Below are 20,064 nucleotides of genomic sequence, written 5' to 3'. Positions count from 1 at the left end.
GTGCAAGTGTGTGTGCGTTTAATGAGAAAAGGACCTAAAATGTCTCTCTGCACTCTGCCAGAAAAGAATTTCTACTTTATTTTTTATGTTAACTAAGTAAAAGCAAATAGCTTAGTGGAGCATTTTTGAAGAGTATTCTCAAAATATACAAGAGAATTTAGAAAGTTTTGCATATCATAAAAATATTGTTCTATGCTATTTGACTTTGGGATTTAAATAAATCTAGACTCATTACATTTAATATTTTATTGTTATTTTTAAAAATACTTTACTTTGTATTAATAATTTTAACTACTCTGTATAGTCATCAATAAAATTTCTAGGTTATAGGTGAAAAATTTTATTAACAGTTAAGACATTTAAATGGCAAGCATATAAATACAATGATTAGTATATTAATACTTAAAGATATTTTTTATTCTAATAATATCAACTTTAATATTTAAAAATCAATAAGGCACTGGAAACTGTAAAGTGATTAAAATATCCCCTACTTTACAATAATCAACAAGTCCCAAAGTTCCTGTTTCCTCAGTATTCCTTGAAGCTATTTTTCTTTTCCTTCTCAGGTCTCTGCGACTAAGTTAGTTCTGGTTCTCTTTGCATTTTGCCTGGATCACTTTACTGGCTTTTTAAATTGTCTCCTTTCTTGATTTTTTTTTTTTTCTAATCTTTGGACATCACAATCTAGCAATATAAAGTAGTAGTTACTTGAATACACTATTTTGTCTCATTTTTCTGTGCCTATTTATGTATTAAAATGTCATTTTTATTGCTACTCTCTGTATGAGTATCTGTGATCTTCAAAACCTTGGGACTAGATATTTCTTCCAATTATATTAAGTGGTCTCAATAACTTAAGCATTTCTCATGTCTTCCACACATGTATATCATCCACATTTCTAAGTTTGTAACTTGTGCAAATTTTTATTATAATGTTTAGCATTCTACATCAAAATTATTTTATAATTTTTAAATCTTAAATATCTATTACATCTAATACATTGTGTGGAATTTAGTTTTATATTTGTCAGAATATAAAGAGACTATATTCTCTGAGAAAAAAATTGTTTTATTTATCTTTTTTCTTAATCTTTAGCACTTAGAACCATATCTAGCTTTAAAAATATAGTCAAAAAAAGTTTGTTACATGGCTTCTGAGAAAATAACAAATTAGCCATTTAATGTGAATATTTTGAAGCTTGTAGATGAAGAATATTTTCATGATGGAAACAACATGAGGTAAATAAGCAACAGAGATTCATCTAGAAGTATGATATATTGTTTAAAAAACATTTTAAAATCATTTCTGTGCAAATATAAAACATTATGTAAAAATTATGTAACATGGAACTTTTTTCCTCAAAAATACAAATATAGTTAATAAAAATGTTATATTTTCAAGTGTAAAACAAAGCTCAATGTATTTATTACTCATTTTATTTATTTTATTAATTTTTAAAAGACACACAATAGATGTACATATTTTGGGGGTACATGTGATAACTTAATACCAATTTTTTTTTAATTTTTTATTGGATTATAGGTTTTGGGGTACATGAGCAGAGCATGCAAGACAGTTGCGTAGGTACACACATGGCAGTGTGCTTTGCTTTTCTTCTCCCCTTCACCCACATTTGGCATTTCTCCCCAGGCTATCCCTCCCCACCTCCCTCTCCCACTGGCCCTCCCCTTTCCCCCCCAATAGACCCCACTGTTTTGTACTCCCCTCTGTGTCCATGTGTTCTCATTTTTCATCACCCACCTATGAGTGAGAATATGCGGTGTTTCATTTTCTGTTCTTGTGTCAGTTTGCTGAGGATGATGTTTTCCAGATTCATCCATTTCCCTACAAACGACACAAACTCATCATTTCTGATTGCTGCATAATATTCCATGGTGTATATGTGCCACATTTTTCCAATCCAGTCTATTATCAATGGGAAATTCCTCAAGGCCTTAGAAATAGAAATTCCATTTGACCCAGCAATCCCATTACTGGGTATATATCCAAAAGACTATAAATCGTTCTACTATAAGGACACATGTACACGAATGTTCATTGCAGCACTGTTTACAATAGCAAAGACCAGGAATCAACCCAAATGCCCATTGATAACTTAATACCAATTTTAATGTGTAGTGAAGCTGTCACACTTAAATATGTTTACAGTCCAAAGTTTTCTTGTATTTTAATAATGAATTTAACCTGTTATTTAAAAATACTGCTTTTAGATAGTCTTTACAACTTAGAACTTTGGTTCTCTCCTTCCTAGGTTGTTATATAAAGAAAAAACATTTTATTTAAAGAGAATTCTGGGAAAGTGATGAGCAGGAAACACAGGGAATTTGTCTTCCCGCCTTGACAATTGAATTAGCAGAATCTGTCTGATATACTATTTTGGAATTCTGGAGTTTATTGAAGGCTTGCAACTTCTAGAGGAAGGCTTGGAAAGCAAACTTAGATTAACTTCAGTCAGTCACAGCTCTTAGCACAATAGTGACTACCTCAACCTTCGGCCCCATGACTGGCAGCTGTGCACCTGTTACTGGAGCAGCTTGCATGTAGGTTGTAGCAGCTAGGGTGAGCAAAGTATACCTTTTACAATTACACATCTCAACACAGAGCCAGCCTAAGGCCATAAAAATAACAATAACAGAGCAAACCTTGGAGAAAGGGTATAATCTAATTTCCAGAGGTAACTACATTGTAGATTCAAATCTTCAATTTCAAACAAAAAAAAAATCACAAAGAATACTTAGAAACAAAAATTACGGTCCACCCAAACAAAAACAAAACAAAATAAAAAAACAAAACAAAAGCAATCCCTGAAGAAAGATCTCATAGCAGATCTACTAGACAATGATCTTAAAAAAAAAAAAAAAAAAAACTCTTCTTACATATATTCAAAGACCTAAATAAAGAAATGGAGAAAGTCAAGAATACAGTGTATGGACAAAAGGAAATGTCAATAAAAAGATAGAAAACCTAAAAAGATACACAAAAAACATCTGCTGAAAAGTACAATAATGGAAATGAAAAAATATTAAAGGTATCTTAAAACAGATTTAAGCAGATGGAAGAAAACAGCAGCAATAAATCTTGAGACAGAACAATGGAAATTATCAAATCTAAAAACAGAAAGAACAAAATATTGAGGAAAAGTAAGCAAAGCCAAAAAAACTTAGAGAACACCATCAACTTGCTGAACATATGTATTGCAAGTATAGTAAATGTACAATAAGAGAGGAAATGGATAAGAGAGATCTGAAGAAATAATGGTTGAAAATTTCCCCAATTTGACACAAGATATAAGCATAAATATCCAAGAAGCTTAATGAACTCCAAATAAAATGCACTCAAAGATATATGTATAAAGATATGCTTTAATCAAACTTTCAAGAGACAAAATAAAAAGAATCTTCAGAGGAACAAGAGAAGCAAGTCATTAAGCACTCTTACAATAGTAAAGTCATGGAATCAAACTGTGTCCAACAATGGATGATTGGATCTAAAAATATGGTATATGTACATATTTTAAAACATATAGACAGTAACTAGATAGTACTGTCTAATTTAATTCTACTAAGTGAAACCAGATAGTAACTTGAAGTCACATACAAAATAAAGATCTGAGTAAAGAAAATGCACAGTAAATACTTAAACATTTTAAAAATCTAGTAATATGATAACAATAGTTTGTAACTCCACGTTTTATTTTCTACTCAACAGAAAGTCACTAATATATTTTTTAAAATAATTATTAGTTTAAAAACTAGTGTTATTTTAACTTTTGTTTGTAACTCTACATTTTGTTTTCTACATAAGACTAATGCATTTAAAAAATACTAGTTTATGGCTGGGTGCAGTAGCTCATGCTTGTAATCCCAGCACTTTGGGAGGCTGAGACGGGCGGATCACCTGAGGTCAGGAGTACAGAACCAGCTTGGATAACATGGCAAAACACTGTCTCCACTAAAAATACAAAAATTAGCCAGGCATAGTGGTGTATGCATGTAATCCAGCTACCCAGAAGGTTGAGGCAGGAGAATCACTGGAACCTGGGTGGCAGAGGCTGAAGTGATCCAAGATTGCACCACTGCACTCCAGCCTGGGTGGCAGAGCAAGAGTGTCTTAAAAATATATCATATATTTATGTTTTTAAACAAAAAATATACAGATATAATTTTGTGACATCAACAAGTGAAAGGAATGGAAACAAAGAAGTTAAAGATCAGTGTTTCTGTATGTCATTAAAATTAAGCTGTGTAAATCTAAATTGGTATATAACTTGAGGATATTAAATATAATCTATAAAATAACTATAGTGAATATAGATATAAAATATACACAAAAGGAAATAAATAATATAAAAATTATTACAAAAAGAAAATAAACTGAAAAGGAAATAAAAATGCAGAAAATGAGGAACAAAAAAAGCTATAAGGCATATAGAAAACCAATAGCAAACTGACAGAAGTAAATTCTTATTAGTCCACTATAAAAAGGAAGGGGATTTGAAAGAAGAGCTAGACAGTATTTTAAGAACCAAAGAGAAACTCTAAAAATGAAAACTTCATTTAAGAAATTAAAATATTTTACTTTAAAAAATTTTTAGTCGGGGCACAGTGGCTCACGCCTGTAATGCAAACATTTTGGGAGGCCAAGGTGGGCAGATCACTGGGGTCGGGAGTTCATGACCAGTTTGGCCAATATGGTGAAACCTTATCTCTACTAAAAATAAAAAAAATAGCTGGGTGTGGTGTTTCACACCTGTAATTCCAGCTACTCGGGGAACTGAGGTGGGAGAATCCCTTGAACGCAGGAAGCGGAGGTTGCAGTCAGCTGAGATTATGCCACCTCACCAGCCTATTAAAACAAATTTAATAATTATAGTCAGATAATAGTTTAATGTGCTTATGAGGTACACATGATGTTTTTGTATAGGCATCCAATGTGTAATGATCAAATCAGAGTAACTGAAGTTTCCATCACCTTTAGCATTTGCCATTTCTTTGTATTAGGCACATTGCAATTTCACTCTTCTAGGTTTTTAAAAAAATAGATAATGAATTATTTTTTCTTTCATTATTATATACTATGTTTCCATAATTTAACTTAATAACAGTGTAGTTCTTTACATGTATTTATTCAATTTTTTAATATTTTCCTACAAATACATAAGTACTTTACCTTTTTGTCTTCACATAGTATTTTCTCAAAGCTTGAATAACTTCTTTTAGCATTCCCTATAGTTCAGGACTACTGAAAAAAAAGGTCAATATTTGTCTAAAAATATATTTGCTTTATTGTTGAGAAATATTTTTGGGGTATAGAATTTTAGATTGATAGTTTTTTTTCCTTCTACTTCTTTAGAATTACTATATTGTCTTTTGAGTTTTGTCATTTTTCATAAGAAGATGCTGAAATTCCTATCATTGTTTCTTTTACATAAAGTAGATATTAAAAATAATATTTACCCTCAGAAAAGGAATGTCCTTTCTTCTGTGGTTTACTTGTTTGAGAAGATGATTTTCTCTAACCTGTGGTTAACCTTCTGTTCAATAAACTAGGCATATAGCTTTTATTAAAATTTAGCTTACTGAATAATTTGAAAATGCTTGTTTTACATTAATAGGGAGAGAGAAAATCTAGAGCAGACATTGGGACAATGGTCTTCTTTAGGGCTCAAAAGCTGAGGAACAACCAGTGAGATTCAAGCCACCTCCCTTTCAGTCAGTGAGTCTGTCACACTCCAGGAACTTGCATTCTCAACTCCCTACTTTGTTCAGGAAAAGAAATAATTGGATTTTAGAAGTTACATTAATGAAAGTTAGGAGAAAATAGTTGGAAGTTAAATTGTTAGTGGTTAATCTGAGTGAATCAGAGGTGGTACTTTTAGTCTCTCCTTCTGCCTCAATATTCACTGTATCAATCCTGATGTAACTGTTTCTTTTGCCTACTCTCCAGAGTACATCATTTTTAATTTTTTGGACCTCTTATTTCTTTAGAACTCAAAACATTCTTTCTCTAGAATATCTTCCACAACTTTAGTGTACTAATGTCTCTTGCTCAACTTTTACCAATTTAACTCCCCAAGTTATAAATATGAGTATATACTATTTGTGTCCTATATTATGTATGGGGTCACCCAAATTCCTTCTAAAAGTTTGCTCTGTGATGTCTAAAGTCAAATGTTCTATTTAGTTTACTGTCATTGAGATTGCTCTATAGGAAAGCATAGATTTGGTGAAAGAGTTTAAGATAAATACATTTCCTTCTTTCTTTTCTTTAACATTTATTTCTTCTCTTTTTTGATATGAGTGGTGCTGGTGGAGGAGATAGGGAAATGTCAAACAAACAAATTAGATAGTTCTATAACATCTCTAATCGAATATATTTCTAAATAATATTTTAAATTGTGCAAATAAATCAGTTTGTTTAAGAAAAACTGCCTTTAAACTTTACACAGATATATATCAGAAAAACTCTTTATTTAATTGAATCTAAAAACAGATTTGAATAAAAACAAAAAAAATAATTGCATTAAGAATTTCATGCTCTGAAGTTAACATGATCACTTTTCTGCAACAAATGTACAGACTGGTGAGTAGGTCTCTTTGTGGCCTTAAAATTGATAACTAGGAAACAGAACTGAGTACAAGGAGACTTAAGTATCATGTTTTCTAAAGAGAGCTGAGAATATATGAGGTCAAACACTCCTCCAGAATTATTTGAGGAAACTATCACTCCTGTCCTACTATGAACCCAAAGATGCCCTTAATTGTGGAGAAATAGACTTGATCAATATGGTTAAAGGCAGTGACTAGGGAAAAAATAAAACCATTTCAAGTTTCTAGCCCAAGTTTAGATTTAATAAAATGGTTGCAGTAGCATGGAAGTTTTCATGATCCTTTTTGAAAAGCCTCTTGTGAAAGTCATGATTCTCAGCAGTGCAATGCCATGTACCTACAAGCTAGGATTTCATGTCAAGAGTAACTTACATGCAGAATTACTATTTGTAAAATGGAAGCTTTGAAGCTTCTGTCACACATAATGTAGGGAACATAAAAAACGAATTATTAGGTCATGTGTTAGTAGAAAAATTTAAATATTATTGACATTTTCTTAGATTTTTAGCTATGAAAAATATGCAGTGTTATATGGATGGGTGTGCTGGCTTTCACCTGTAATCCTAGCACTTTGGGAGGCCAACAAGAGTTCAAGACCAACCTGGCCAACTTAGGGAGACCCTATCTCCATTTTGTAAAAAATAAATGTTATAGTACATCACACAAATCTATATTATATAAACTGAACTTATCAGTTATATAAATCCATTTAAAGTTTAGCATGATTCAATTCATAATATAATCTGCTTGAATAGGACAAAAAACTATTATATTACATCTCCAAGATGGTTTAAAAAAACTTATCAAAATGATAGTTTTATTCAATTTATTTAATTAAGACTAAGTAAAAAATAGCTTGAGCTCTGTTATGATTATTAAAATATTTTAAAAATTATTTTAGACTAGGGTATATTAGAAAATGATGTGTTCATGTTTCTATTTTAAGCACTAATAAAATTAAGATAATATTTATAGAAAAACTTCAAGATCAACAATTTTAATAAATCTATTATTTTCCAGCTTTCCAGTCAGAATAGGGACTTCCAGTGTGAGTTATTTAACATTCTATGATTTTTCTACTTCATTATAAGAGTATTCAAAAATTTCAAGTTATTTTCTTTTATAAAATCTCTTTTAATTCATTTAAGTTAAAATTATTTTTACTGAATGCTCATGCTATACTGTCTTAAATAATTTTTGTTTAAATATTGAGAAAACAATTACCAGCAAACTGTTAATGTACTTTTTGAAAATTAAGTATTATATATGCATAAATATTAACAGTAGGACAGTGGTTCTCTTAGAGAGTAGGGCCCATAGCAACAGCATTACCTGGGGCCTTGTTAAAAATGAAAAATCTCAAATACCAGCCAAAACTACTGAATCAGAATTTTGGGAGGTAGGCCTCCAAATCTGTGTTTTCATTTAAGCGTGCTATAGTTTAAGCACCACTACAAGTAGAATATTACAAATGCAGAAACATTGGAATGGAGTAATAGGAGTTTTTCTCTGTAAACTGAGTCTTCTGCTGAAGTAGCACTTTCAGACTTGAGTACACATTATAGTCACCTGGGTAGCTTTAAAAAATTTTGATGCCAGGGACACAACTTTAACCAAGTAAATGAGACTCTCTGAGGAGTGAGCATCAAATATTTTGTAAAGTATCCCAGTTTATTAGAATGTACAGCCAAATGTGGAAATCACTGTATTTATAGAGTGAGCTCTTGGAAGAGAGTACCTTTAGAGCTCTAACAGATCTAAAAGGCTTCATTTGATATCCCCTCAAAAGGTGGCTCTTGTCCTTAGAGGACAAGAGCCACCTTTTGAGGGGATATCAAATGAAGGAATTTTAAGGCAGAGAAGTTACAGGACATTGCCTTGGGCATTCCACATCTCTAAAACAAACAGGAATTGTCAAAGTCAATGCATGTCTGGATTTTTATCCAGTTCGCACAATTTACAAGAAAAAATTATCAGACATCTGAGGGACAGACCTATAACAAAAAGACAATGCACTGTAGCCTAAACAAACAAGAATTAATAATTATAATAAATATATTCAAAAAATGAAGAGAATATCAATAGCATGAAGGGGAAACAAGAAGTTATAAAGAATAAAACAGAAATACTGAACATAAAAATAACTCTTGCCTCCTTCCATTCTCTTTTGCTACAGCCTCCTTTATTCCCCTAGAACATTATTATGAATTACAGTTTTGGTTCTCAGTGGTTCCAGAAATCTCATTCTTTCTCTCCCTCCTTCCTCTCTTGTCTTTTCATTTCTAATGTTTGATGTTTGCTCTGTAGACATTAATGGATCAAATTAATTATTCTATTACTTCTCATCTACTTATCTAATGTATTACAGAAAAAAATATAAAAACAGAAGACAGTATTTAAATGAAAAATATAAAATAAAATGAAGTAGATACGTCAAACTATAATGGTCACTGCAGAATTCAAACACGATTTAACTCACTAATTAAAATATAGAAAATATCAATTGGTTATCAAGAAAAACATAAGACCCAACACTTTTGTTCAGGGGAGATATGCATAAAATAAGATGTGTTAAGTTCAAAGCAAAAAAAAAGTGGAAAAGTGTCAGATTAATATGAAGTAAAAGAAATCAGAGTAACAATATTAAGGACAAACAATATAGAGCTAAAAGTGGAAAACACCTATCTATATATCTGTATCCATATCTGTATATGAACATTATACTTGTTAACGCAAAAATAGGTCAAGAAGATACAACATTTTGAAATGCACATGCTCTCAATAATAAAGCCTACACGTAGTCAGGTCAGGCAACATTTGAAAGACCTACAGAGACAAATTGAAAATGTCAACAAAGGTAGCTGGAAACTGTTCCTCTCACTTCCATTGCCCTGGTCATAATCCTAGAACTTGTAAACCTTTCTCCCTTGACAGTAGAGGGTGGTAAAAGGACACTGCAGAAAGTGGAGGCACCTTTTCTTCTTGTGGCAGGAGTGACGGATTATCATGCAGAACTCCAAGTGGTTAATTTAAGGACCTGTAACCAAAGCAAGTTCGGAATATTGAAGCATTTTTGTTTCTCCTCCTCACTCTGGTCTAATTAGGATAGGAAATAAGTTGTGCAGCTTCATATTCACTGTATCTCCCTACTCTATGAATTGCTATCATTACTAGGAAGATAGATATCCAAATATGGGGATGGGCAAATGTTGATATTTCTTCTTCTCATGATTCCTCTAAATTGGCCTGTGATTAAAACAATTTAGCAACATGCTGCTTAAATCATTTTTATTACTGTTACTATAGATAATATATTACGTTGTTATGAGTATTTAAAGGGGTTTTCAAGGAACAAAGTAGATCATTGGCACATTTTTCCATTTATTTAAAGTAAATTGGTTTATTTCAGTTTTGTACACTTTAAAATCAGCTCTGGTAGCATATGCTATTACATATCTTGTAAATATAATATAATATAATTAATATAAAAGAAATAATATATATTATTTTATTTAAAATAATTTTGTTCCTTTAAAACTGTGGTCTTATTTTCATCTGTCATTGTATTCCTATTATAATTGCTAATATTCTTTATTTTTTGAGTTATCATCTCACTACAGTTAAAATGGCTTATATTCAAAAGACAGGCAGTAATAAACACTGGTGAGGATGTGAAGAAAAGAAAATCCTTGTACACTGTAGGTGGGTATATAAATTAGTACAGTCACTATGGAGAACAGTTCGGAGGTTCCTAAAAAATCCGGAGAATTCATTTTGTAAATTCCTTATTTTATATGAATTATCTCTATATATATTTTATTGTGTCATAGTCATGTGATAGTGTCTTTATAGTTACCATTTGAAAATATTACTGAGATTTTTTTGCGGCAAAACATATAATTTCATAACTAATATTTGTAAATTTTAAAAGAATATATATTCATGCAATGGTATAAAATTATAGGAGTATTGAGGATAATATTCAAATCTCATTATCATTTTTATGGTCTCCATAGCTTATCAAATTCTGAGAAAAATTAACAATTATTTCCTAAAATAAATTGCTTTTCACTGGGAGTGCCTGATAATCACTGTTTGGTTTTTCCTACTTATATTTATAGCTATAAATTTTGAGAAGTGAAATGCTTTTCTGATCTCTCAACTACTGTATACAATTGATGTTTCTATATCTGAAGTCTGTTAGGCTCTATTCTGTATTTTAAGTGCCCTTAAATGTTATTAGGTAATGCTGTGGTGGGATTTTTGCATGTGTCACTGTCACATTGTAATTTATTAAAAAGTTAATTATTATAATTATTCTTACTTATATCATTTTTTAGTATCTCAAAACCTTATATATGGATTCTGAACATGTCTCTTGTTTTCTCACTGTGGCTGAGAATCAAAAATTTCAACCTGAGCCTTTTGTGCAAGAAGTTGTAGACAATGAGGCCTTTACAAAAAAGAGAGTAAGGTGGTAAAAATGAAGACCTGACTTTTTCCAGAAAACATGTCAGTTTATTTGGAGATAGAGCCATAAGCAACCTATATGAATATAAATATACCAGTGATGACAAGAGATGAAGCGAATTTTAAGTGAGGAAAAAAAATAAGAACACAGGGAGAGAGATCCAAGATGGCTGATTACTGACAGCTCAGGATTGTAGCTCCCAGTGAAAGTGCAGAGAATGAGAGGATGTCACACTTTCAGATGAATTTTTGTCACTCACGGACCACAAGATTCCCAGCGGAGGAGCCCCACGGGTCATCAGCATGATTCTTGTGGCCAACACGGTGGTTTTGCCGATGCCTTGGCATGGCAGCTCTTGGTGCAGAGTAAACAGGACTGGTTCCCCTTCTGACTGATGTTTGGAGGTTCAGGAAGGCAGAGTTGCCTATTACAAACTCAAGAAAAAAGCCAGACTGGAGATTCCCAGGCAGAAGAGCACCAACAGTCTTAATGCTGCTGTTTTGGCCAGCTCAGTGAATTGCTCAGATTCCAGCACTGGGAATCAATAAATTGGACGTCCACTCAGAAACCTAATTAGAAAGGCAGTAATTGTAAAGACAGCAGATGGATAAATTTATAATGAAGGGAAAAAACCAGCCTAAAAAGGCTGAGAATACCCAAAATCAGAATGCCTCTTTCTTTACAGGGGATTACAGTTCCTCATCAGCAATGAAACAATGGCTGATGGAGAAGGGCTGCGTTCCATTAAGAAAAGTAGGCTTCAGAAGGTGAATGATAAGAAACTTCTGGGAGTTAAAAGAACATGTTCTAACCCAATGCAAAGAAACTAAGTACTTTGAAAAAAGGTTTGAAGAAATGCTAACAAGAATAGACAATATACAGAGAAATATAAATGAATTAATGGAGTTGAAAAACACATGAGAACTTTGTGAAATATGCGCCAATTTTAATAACTGAATTAATCAAGCAGAAGAAAGGATATCAGAGGTCGAAGATCAACTTAATTAAATACAATGAGAAGGCAAGAATACAGAAAAAGGATAAAAAGAAATGAGCAGCGAGGGGCATCACATTACCGGATTTCAAACTATACTACAAGGCTACAGTAATCAAAACAGCATAGTACTGGTACCAAAACAGAGACATAGACCAATGGAACAAAACAGAGGCATCAGAGGCAACACAACATATCTACAACCATACAATCTTTGATAAACCTGACAAAAACAAGAAATGGGGAAAGGATTTCCTGTTTAACAAATGGTGTTGGGAAAACTGGCTAGCCATGTGCAGAAAGCAGAAACTGGACCCCTTCCTGACACCTTACACTAAAATTAACTCCAGATGGATTAAAGACTTAAACATAAGACCTGGAACCATAAAAACCCTAGAAGAAAATCTAGGCAAAACTATCCAGGACATAGGAGTAGGCAAGGACTTTATGAACAAAACACCAAAAGCATTGACAACAAAAGCCAAAATAGACAAATGGGACCTCATCAAACTCCACAGCTTCTGCACAGAAAAAGAAACAGTCACTAGAGTGAATTGGCAACCAACAGAATGGGAAAAAATTTTTGCAGTTTATCCATCTGACAAAGGGCTGATATCCAGAATTTACAAAGAACTCAAACAGATTTACAGAAAAAAAAACAAACAAGCCCATTCAAAATTGGGCAAAGGATATGAACAGACACTTCACGAAAGAAAACAGATATGAGGCCAACAATCATATGAAAAAATGCTCATCGTCACTGGTCATCAGAGAGATGCAAATCAAAACCACACTGAGATACCCTCTCACGCCAGTTAGAATGGCGATCATTAAAAAATCTGGAGACAACAGATGCTGGAGAGAATGTGGAGAAATAGGAACACTTCTACACTGTTGGTGGGAGTGTAAATTAGTTCAACCATTGTGGAAGGCAGTGTGGCGATTCCTCAAGGCCTTAGAAATAGAAATTCCATTTGACCCAGCAATCCCATTACTGGGTATATATCCAAAGGACTATAAATCGTTCTACTATAGGGACACATGCACACGAATGTTCATTGCAGCACTGTTTACAATAGCAAAGATCTGGAATCAACCCAAATGCCCATTGATAATAGACTGGATTGGAAAAATGTGGCACATATACATGATGGAATATTATGCAGCAATCAGAAATGATGAGTTTGTGTCATTTGTAGGGACATGGATGAATCTGGAGAACATCATTCTCAGCAAACTGACACAGGAACAGAAAATGAAACACCGCATATTCTCACTCATAGGCGGGTGATGAAAAATGAGAACACATGGACACAGAGAGGGGAGTACTAAACACTGGGGTCTATTGGGGGGAAAAGGGGAGGGCCACTGGGAGTGGGAGATGGGAAGGAATAGCCTGGGGAGAAATGCCAAATGTGGGTGAAGGAGAGAAATCAAGCAAAACACACTGCCATGTGTGTACCTATGCAACTGTCTTGCATGTTCTGCACATGTACCCCAAAACCTAAAATGCAATAAAAAAAAAGGAATGAGCAAAGTATCCAAGAAATATGGGACTATGTGAAAAGACCTAATTTACATTTGATAGGTGTACCTGAATATGAGGAAGAGAATGAATACAAGCTGAAAAATACTCTTCAGGATATTATTCAGGAAAAATTTCCCAACCTAGTAAAGCAGGACAATATTTATCTCCAGGTAATACAGAGAACACCACAAAGATACTCCTCAAAAAGAGCAACCTCAAGGCACATAATCATTAGATTCACCAGGGTTGAAATGAAGGAGAAAATACTAAGGGCAGCCAGAGAGAAAGGTCGGGTTACCCACAAAGGGACACCTATCAGACTTATAGCAGACCTCTCAGCAGAAACCCTACAAGCCAGAAGAGAGCAAAAATCAATATTCAACATCCTTAAAGAAAAAAACTTTCAACCCAGAATTTCATATCCAGCCAAACTAAGCTTCACAACAGAAGGAAAAATAAAATCTTTTATGAACAAGCAAGTACTCAAGAGATGTTATTACCATCAGGCCTGCTTTACAAGAGCTTCTGACAGAAGCATTACACATAGAAAGGAACAACCAGTATTAGCCTTTCTAAAAAATATACCAAAAAGTAAAGAGCCTCAACATAATGAAGAATTTACATCTACGAATTGACAAAACAGCCAGTTAACATCAAATGGCAGTAATCCTAAATTTAAATCGACTAAATCCCCCAATCAAAAGATACAGCCAAAACCCAGTGGTATGCTACATCCAGACCCATTTCATGTGCAAGGATACACAAAGACTCAAAACAAAGGGATGGATAAAGATTTACCAACCAAATGGAGAACAAAAATAAATAAATTTTTAAAAAGCAGGAGTTGCAATTCTCGCCTCTGAAAAAATAGATTTTAAAGCAACAAAGATATAGTGGTAAAAGGATCAATGCAAAAAGAAGAGCTAACAATCCTAACACCCAGATACATAAGACCTACAAAGAGACTTAGACTCCCTAGACTCCCACACAATAGTAGTGGGAGACTTCAACATCAGTATTAGATAGATCAACGAGACAGAAAATTAATAAGGATATCCAGGACTTGAACTCAGATCTGAAACAAGTAAACATAATAAATATTTATAGAGCTCTCCACTTTAAATACAGAAAACATACATTCTTGTCAGTACCACATCACACGTACTCATAGATTTAACTGAAATATTGATTGACCATTAATAAGCACAATTATTGACATATAAGGGTTTTAATACCCACTTTTAGAATAAAGCAACATTCCCGTTCTCTCTCCCTCTTTTTCTTCCTTTTTCTTCCTCTCCTTCATTCCTTTTTTTTTCTTTCCTTCTCTCCTTTCTTTTCTTTTCTAAAAAAAAAAAACAAAAACAAAAAGAAAATAAGGAAAGAAAGAAGATCATGAGCAAAGGAATAAGTGAAGGCATAAAAGTGACTAGTAGGTTCACACACCAATAATAGGATAAATCTAAAGCCAAATGAGCATGGGGCTGAGTGGCAAGGGATAAAACTATATATTACATCAGATATGTGAATGGGAAGATTGGGAGTTTGGGCTTTCTCTTGTATACAATTAGAATAACCAAAAAACTATATTCAAGGGAATGAAATAAAAAGTCTTGAGTTTCAGAATGATAAGTGAAGTAGGGTGTGGAAGAAGACTTAGATAGAAGATGGATCAGAAAGTCTGTGAATGAGAGTAGTGAAAGAAAAAAATAAAAGCAGGAAATTTATTTTAATAGTTTTTAGCACCCATTTATCACAACTCAGAAACAAACTGAATTGTGTTGCAGATGAAGTGGTCAGAGATGTATCTTAGATTTCAAGTATAAGTGGTATGTGGCTGCTAAAGTCATTAACTGAACTTTTAACAACAACATAAAAGGTTGGTTTATTGTATATAAAATTACTTTTAGGAAGCAGCAGAGTTTAGCAATCCGATAGACTTGCATTCCAATAAATTTATTTATCCTTATTGGCTTCTTGACATCATTCAAATTACTTAATGAATTCTGATTCTCAGTTTTGTCCATAGTAAAAGACATAGAGTAATTTCCTGTCAAGGGGTTTTTATGCAGATTAAAACAAATAATGTCTGTAAACTATATTACTATTTCTATCATTGCCATTATTATTAATACTACTTCTATCTTGGGGCATAATATACTTAAGGTTTCTATTAAATAATACATTAATAATCAGAGTTTCCTAGGTGAATTAAAATTACTCTTATTTCAAAAGAAAATATAATAGTGGAGAAATAATTTTGTACATTTGTATCATAGAAGTAACTGTAGGAAGATCATAACAATGAAAAATATGTTGTTAGTCTGTGGGTAACAGAGCAGATAAAAAAAACTAATGCTCAATCAGCCAGATAAATAACAGTAGGTGATAAGAAGGAAAATATTATTGCCAGTTAAGCCAAGAAAGGAGAGCATTCTAGGAAGAGAGATATGACAAAGAAATCAAGGAAGGCTAACAATTAAGTCTAATTGACAATCCAGGGGTCAGTTTCAAACAGTATTAATTTAATCCCAGAAGGGAAAACACAGTTCAGAAAGGTCAAGACAACAATGAGATACCACTACACATCTACTAGAATGCAAAATTCCAGAATGCTGATAAAAATCACTGAATGCTCTTGAGGATCTGGAACAACAGAATCTCTCATTCATTGCTCCCAATAATCCAAAATGCTACAGCTACATTGAAAGATAATTTGGCAGATTTTTATAAGGTAAATATACTCTTTTTATAGGATCCAGCCATTGTATTCCTTTGTATTTATCTGAAGGAGTAGAAAACTTGTGTCTACGCAAAAACCTGAATGTTTTTATAACAAAAACATGTTTATAGTAGGTTTTCTTCACAATTGTCAAAATGTGAAAGCAAACAAGGTATTTTTCTGTAGGTGTACAAATGCATCCAGATAATAGAATACTATTTAGCACTAAAAAGAAATGAGTTATCAAGCAATGGAGAAAATTTAAATGCATATTACTGAATGAAAAAAGCCAGCCTGAAAAGTCTACATACTATGTAATTTTTACTATGTCAAATTCTAAACAGGACAAGACTATGGAGGCCGTAAAATGATCCATGGTTTTCAGGAGTTATGGGAAGGGACGGATGAACAGGCAAAGCACAGAGGACTTATAGGGTGGCAAAACTACTACATATGATACTATAATGGTATACAATGTCATATAAATTTGTGCAAATCCACAGAATGTACAATACCAAAAGTGAACCTCGATGTGAACTATGGTCTTTGGGTGATAATGATATGTCAATGTAGATTCATCAGTTGTAACAAATGTGCTACTCTGGGGATGTTGGTAATGGGGAAGGCTGTGTACATGTGTACACAATACATATATGGGAAATTTCTTTGCCACATAGTTTTCTTTGTTGTTGTTGTGAATCAAAAACTGCTCTAAAAGATAAAGCCTACTAAAAGAAAAGAAAATACTCACTGAAAGGCATAAGAGTGAAACAATGGGTATAGATTACTGTTATGTGTCTGTGCTAGCAGAGGAGAAAGCAGCAGCTAAAATATACCACCTTTCTGTCCACTTTCTGAGTAAAGAAGACTGAGCATATACAAGGTCAAAGCAAAAGTTTCAGTCAAAGGCAGGCCAAGGATTCAAGGATAGGAGTAAATATATAATACAACCACTGAAGAGAATGGGAAAGGGAGCCAGTAAGAAAGAACAGAACTACTCCATGCATATAAATAACTATGTAGTCATATGCTCTAGCCAAAAAAATAAAAAGACCTATATCCAAATAAGAATTTGATAAATTCTCAATACACAGCTCTGTATTTTATGTTTTCCCTGGTTTCTACTAGGGTATCCTGTATAGAATGAGTACATCACTTTTGAGGCCTTGGCAAAAATAAGAAAAGCCATAAGATATCCTGAATTTTTCAAATTTGTTTAGTTTATATTCTCATAATATTTCTTAAAACTTATCCATCTTCTGACTATCCATATTTCCTAATAATTCACATTTCACAAATCTATTTTATTTTTTGCTACAGGTGCATATCTTTTGGAAAGTTGTTTTATAAAAGCAACCTATAGAAAAAAAAGTAAGTCCATAAGTGTTCTAGGTCATAAAAGTAAATTAAAAACGGTGAACATAATACACAATATTATCTGTTTTCTGCTACTGCCAACTGACAAAGCAGGATAAAGAGCAATTACTGTCCTTACAGGTGTGCTTGACAAATGCAACAGCTAAACAACAAAAAAATACATGTAAATAAAATCAGTATCTTATTTGGCTTGTTTATTCACTGGTCAAATATTTACTACATAAGATTAATTTCATTTTTGCAATTTTGTTACAAAGTAAAATAAAAATACCAGTGAAAGAACAGAGAAATCCATTAAGTACAGGAATATTTGTGAACTATCTTCTTCATTTAATTCTAAATCAGTAAAATTATTTTACCCAACAATATTATGAGATATGTAAACTTTGATTGTATTGTTGGACATTTAAATTATGATTTTTGTTCTTGTTGGTCACTACAGTTCAAATGTCATTTGCAGACCAAATTTATAGCACATAAAACTGCACTTACCAATACTGAACTATAATGATGTAAAAAGTTTTGATTCACTAGTCATGTCATATTTGGTCAATAGCTAGCAGTTGCCATTAGTAAGAAGTGAAGCATCTACAAGGTGTGCCAAGTCGGTAAGAGAATCAAATCAAAGGGAGATGAAGTGATCTTCAATAAGCATAGAAAAATCAATAAGGCAAAAAAGACCTATCTTAAAATAAAGATGCCAGCTAATATTTGTACCACATTTGTTCCATGTAAGTAGTTACTCTGAACAATAAATCTCAGCACAAAAGTATGTCTCTATTGTTCTAATTCTGATTTTGAGCCCATCCTAAATGTTATACAATCATTGTGTCTAGTAATGTATTTTAAAATGTGTCTTATTTTTTAAAATGTTTTTAAAGAGGCAAATTTAGAGTTAGGTCTGAAATATGTAAAACACTGCTTATAATATCAAGCCAAAAACCTAACTGTCATTCCAGATTATATCACTCTACTAGCCTAATTTAAACTGACTAAAGCATAGTATAAGAATTGTCAGCTTAATGTGTAAGTTAGCCGTGGGACTAACTTAATTTAATATTCTGTCTTGAAGCATATAGTAAACTTCTCAGAAAGACATCAAAGAAGAATTCTTAAGTCCTTGAAGAGCTAAAGTATTTCATGAATTTCAATAGGATAAATACAAGCTTTGAAAAGAATGGAGACTGACTCCTTAAAGGTGTAGCACAACTAGTCTGACACTGTGCTCAGCTCCTTGCATTAAGAAAACTACCTGGGGGGAGGGGACTCAAGATGGCGCTGTGAGAACAACCCAGGATTGGAGCCCGCGTTGAATTCGCAAACGGTGAGTCAGTGCTGCATTTCCAGACTGATCTTTGTTGCCCACAGAACGGGGAAACTCCCAAGTATAAAAAGACACGGGACGCCAGGCAGTAGGTCTGCCTGGCGAAGCCGGCAGCCGGGGCGGCGGCGGCCGGCCCTACCCAGCAATCCCCACAGGGCGCGCTTGTCCGGGTGCCTTGTTGAACCGGCAACCTGAGACTTGAGAGGGCTGGACTTGAGACTGAACGAGACTTGCACAGTAGCCCAGCCCGGGGGATTGCAGGGACAGATCGTTTGGGATACCCAGTGGGACGAACAAAACCGCGATTTCAAACTATCCCGGGCAGATGGTCCAAGACGCTCTGTGGGGGAGAGGCGTCCACCACTACGGAGGCAACCTGCCCAAACTGATATACACGCCCACTGCTGACGCAGCCAGCCGTTGCCGAGGCAACCCGTCCCTACTGAGATACACGCCCACTGCTGACGCAGCCTGCCGTTGCTGAGGCAACACGCTACAACAAAGAGACTCCGCCGCAGGGCGTGGCGGCGACCACAGCAGAGCCGGCAGGAACAGTGCGAATCACACAACAGCAGGGCGGAGCCTCGGCAGCCAAACAGTGGCTAGTCTGCCTTTGAGCTGGGCAGGACACCTGATCGGACATCCAAAAATAAAGCCCAAACCCCTCAACACAGAGCATTTGAGAAAAAAAAAAAAAAGGGTTTTTTAATGAGCTCTGTTGCAGCAGAATCAAACATAGCAGCCTAACAGCCCTGAATGAACAACAGAGTGCACGGCTCAGCAATTAAACCCCTATAAAGTACAAACTGTCTCCTCAAGCAGCTCCCTCACCCCTCTATATCCAAAAGACTGACATTAGGCAGGCATCATCCTGGGACAAAGAGAGCAGAAAAAGAAACTGGTAGCATCCCTCTCTGTGCCACAGCTACTAGAGGTGAACCCCAGACAAGCAGGGTCTGGAGCGGACCTCAGCAGTCGTACAGCGAAGGGGCTAGACTGGTAGAAGGAAAACCAA

General features: G+C 34.0%; 1 long non-coding RNA gene across 1 annotated transcript in view; it reads right to left on the bottom strand.

Moving 5' to 3' along the window:
* Nucleotides 1-1,688: 1,688 nt before the first annotated feature.
* Nucleotides 1,689-20,064, bottom strand: part of LOC103791482 (uncharacterized) — a 104,112-nt gene continuing 85,736 nt past the window's right edge. The window contains exons 2-3 of the long non-coding RNA XR_013532575.1: nucleotides 14,866-14,971; nucleotides 1,689-1,849 (exon numbers count right to left, since the gene is read on the bottom strand). This is a non-coding gene — a long non-coding RNA (uncharacterized LOC103791482). The remainder of the gene's footprint in view (nucleotides 1,850-14,865; nucleotides 14,972-20,064) is intronic.

The sequence above is a fragment of the Callithrix jacchus genome, chromosome 2 (assembly GCF_049354715.1).
Source record: "Callithrix jacchus isolate 240 chromosome 2, calJac240_pri, whole genome shotgun sequence".
In the NCBI taxonomy this organism is placed as follows: Eukaryota; Metazoa; Chordata; class Mammalia; order Primates; family Cebidae; genus Callithrix; species Callithrix jacchus.
Note: the sequence above shows the minus strand (reverse complement) of the source record. Positions and strands in the feature narration are given on the sequence as shown.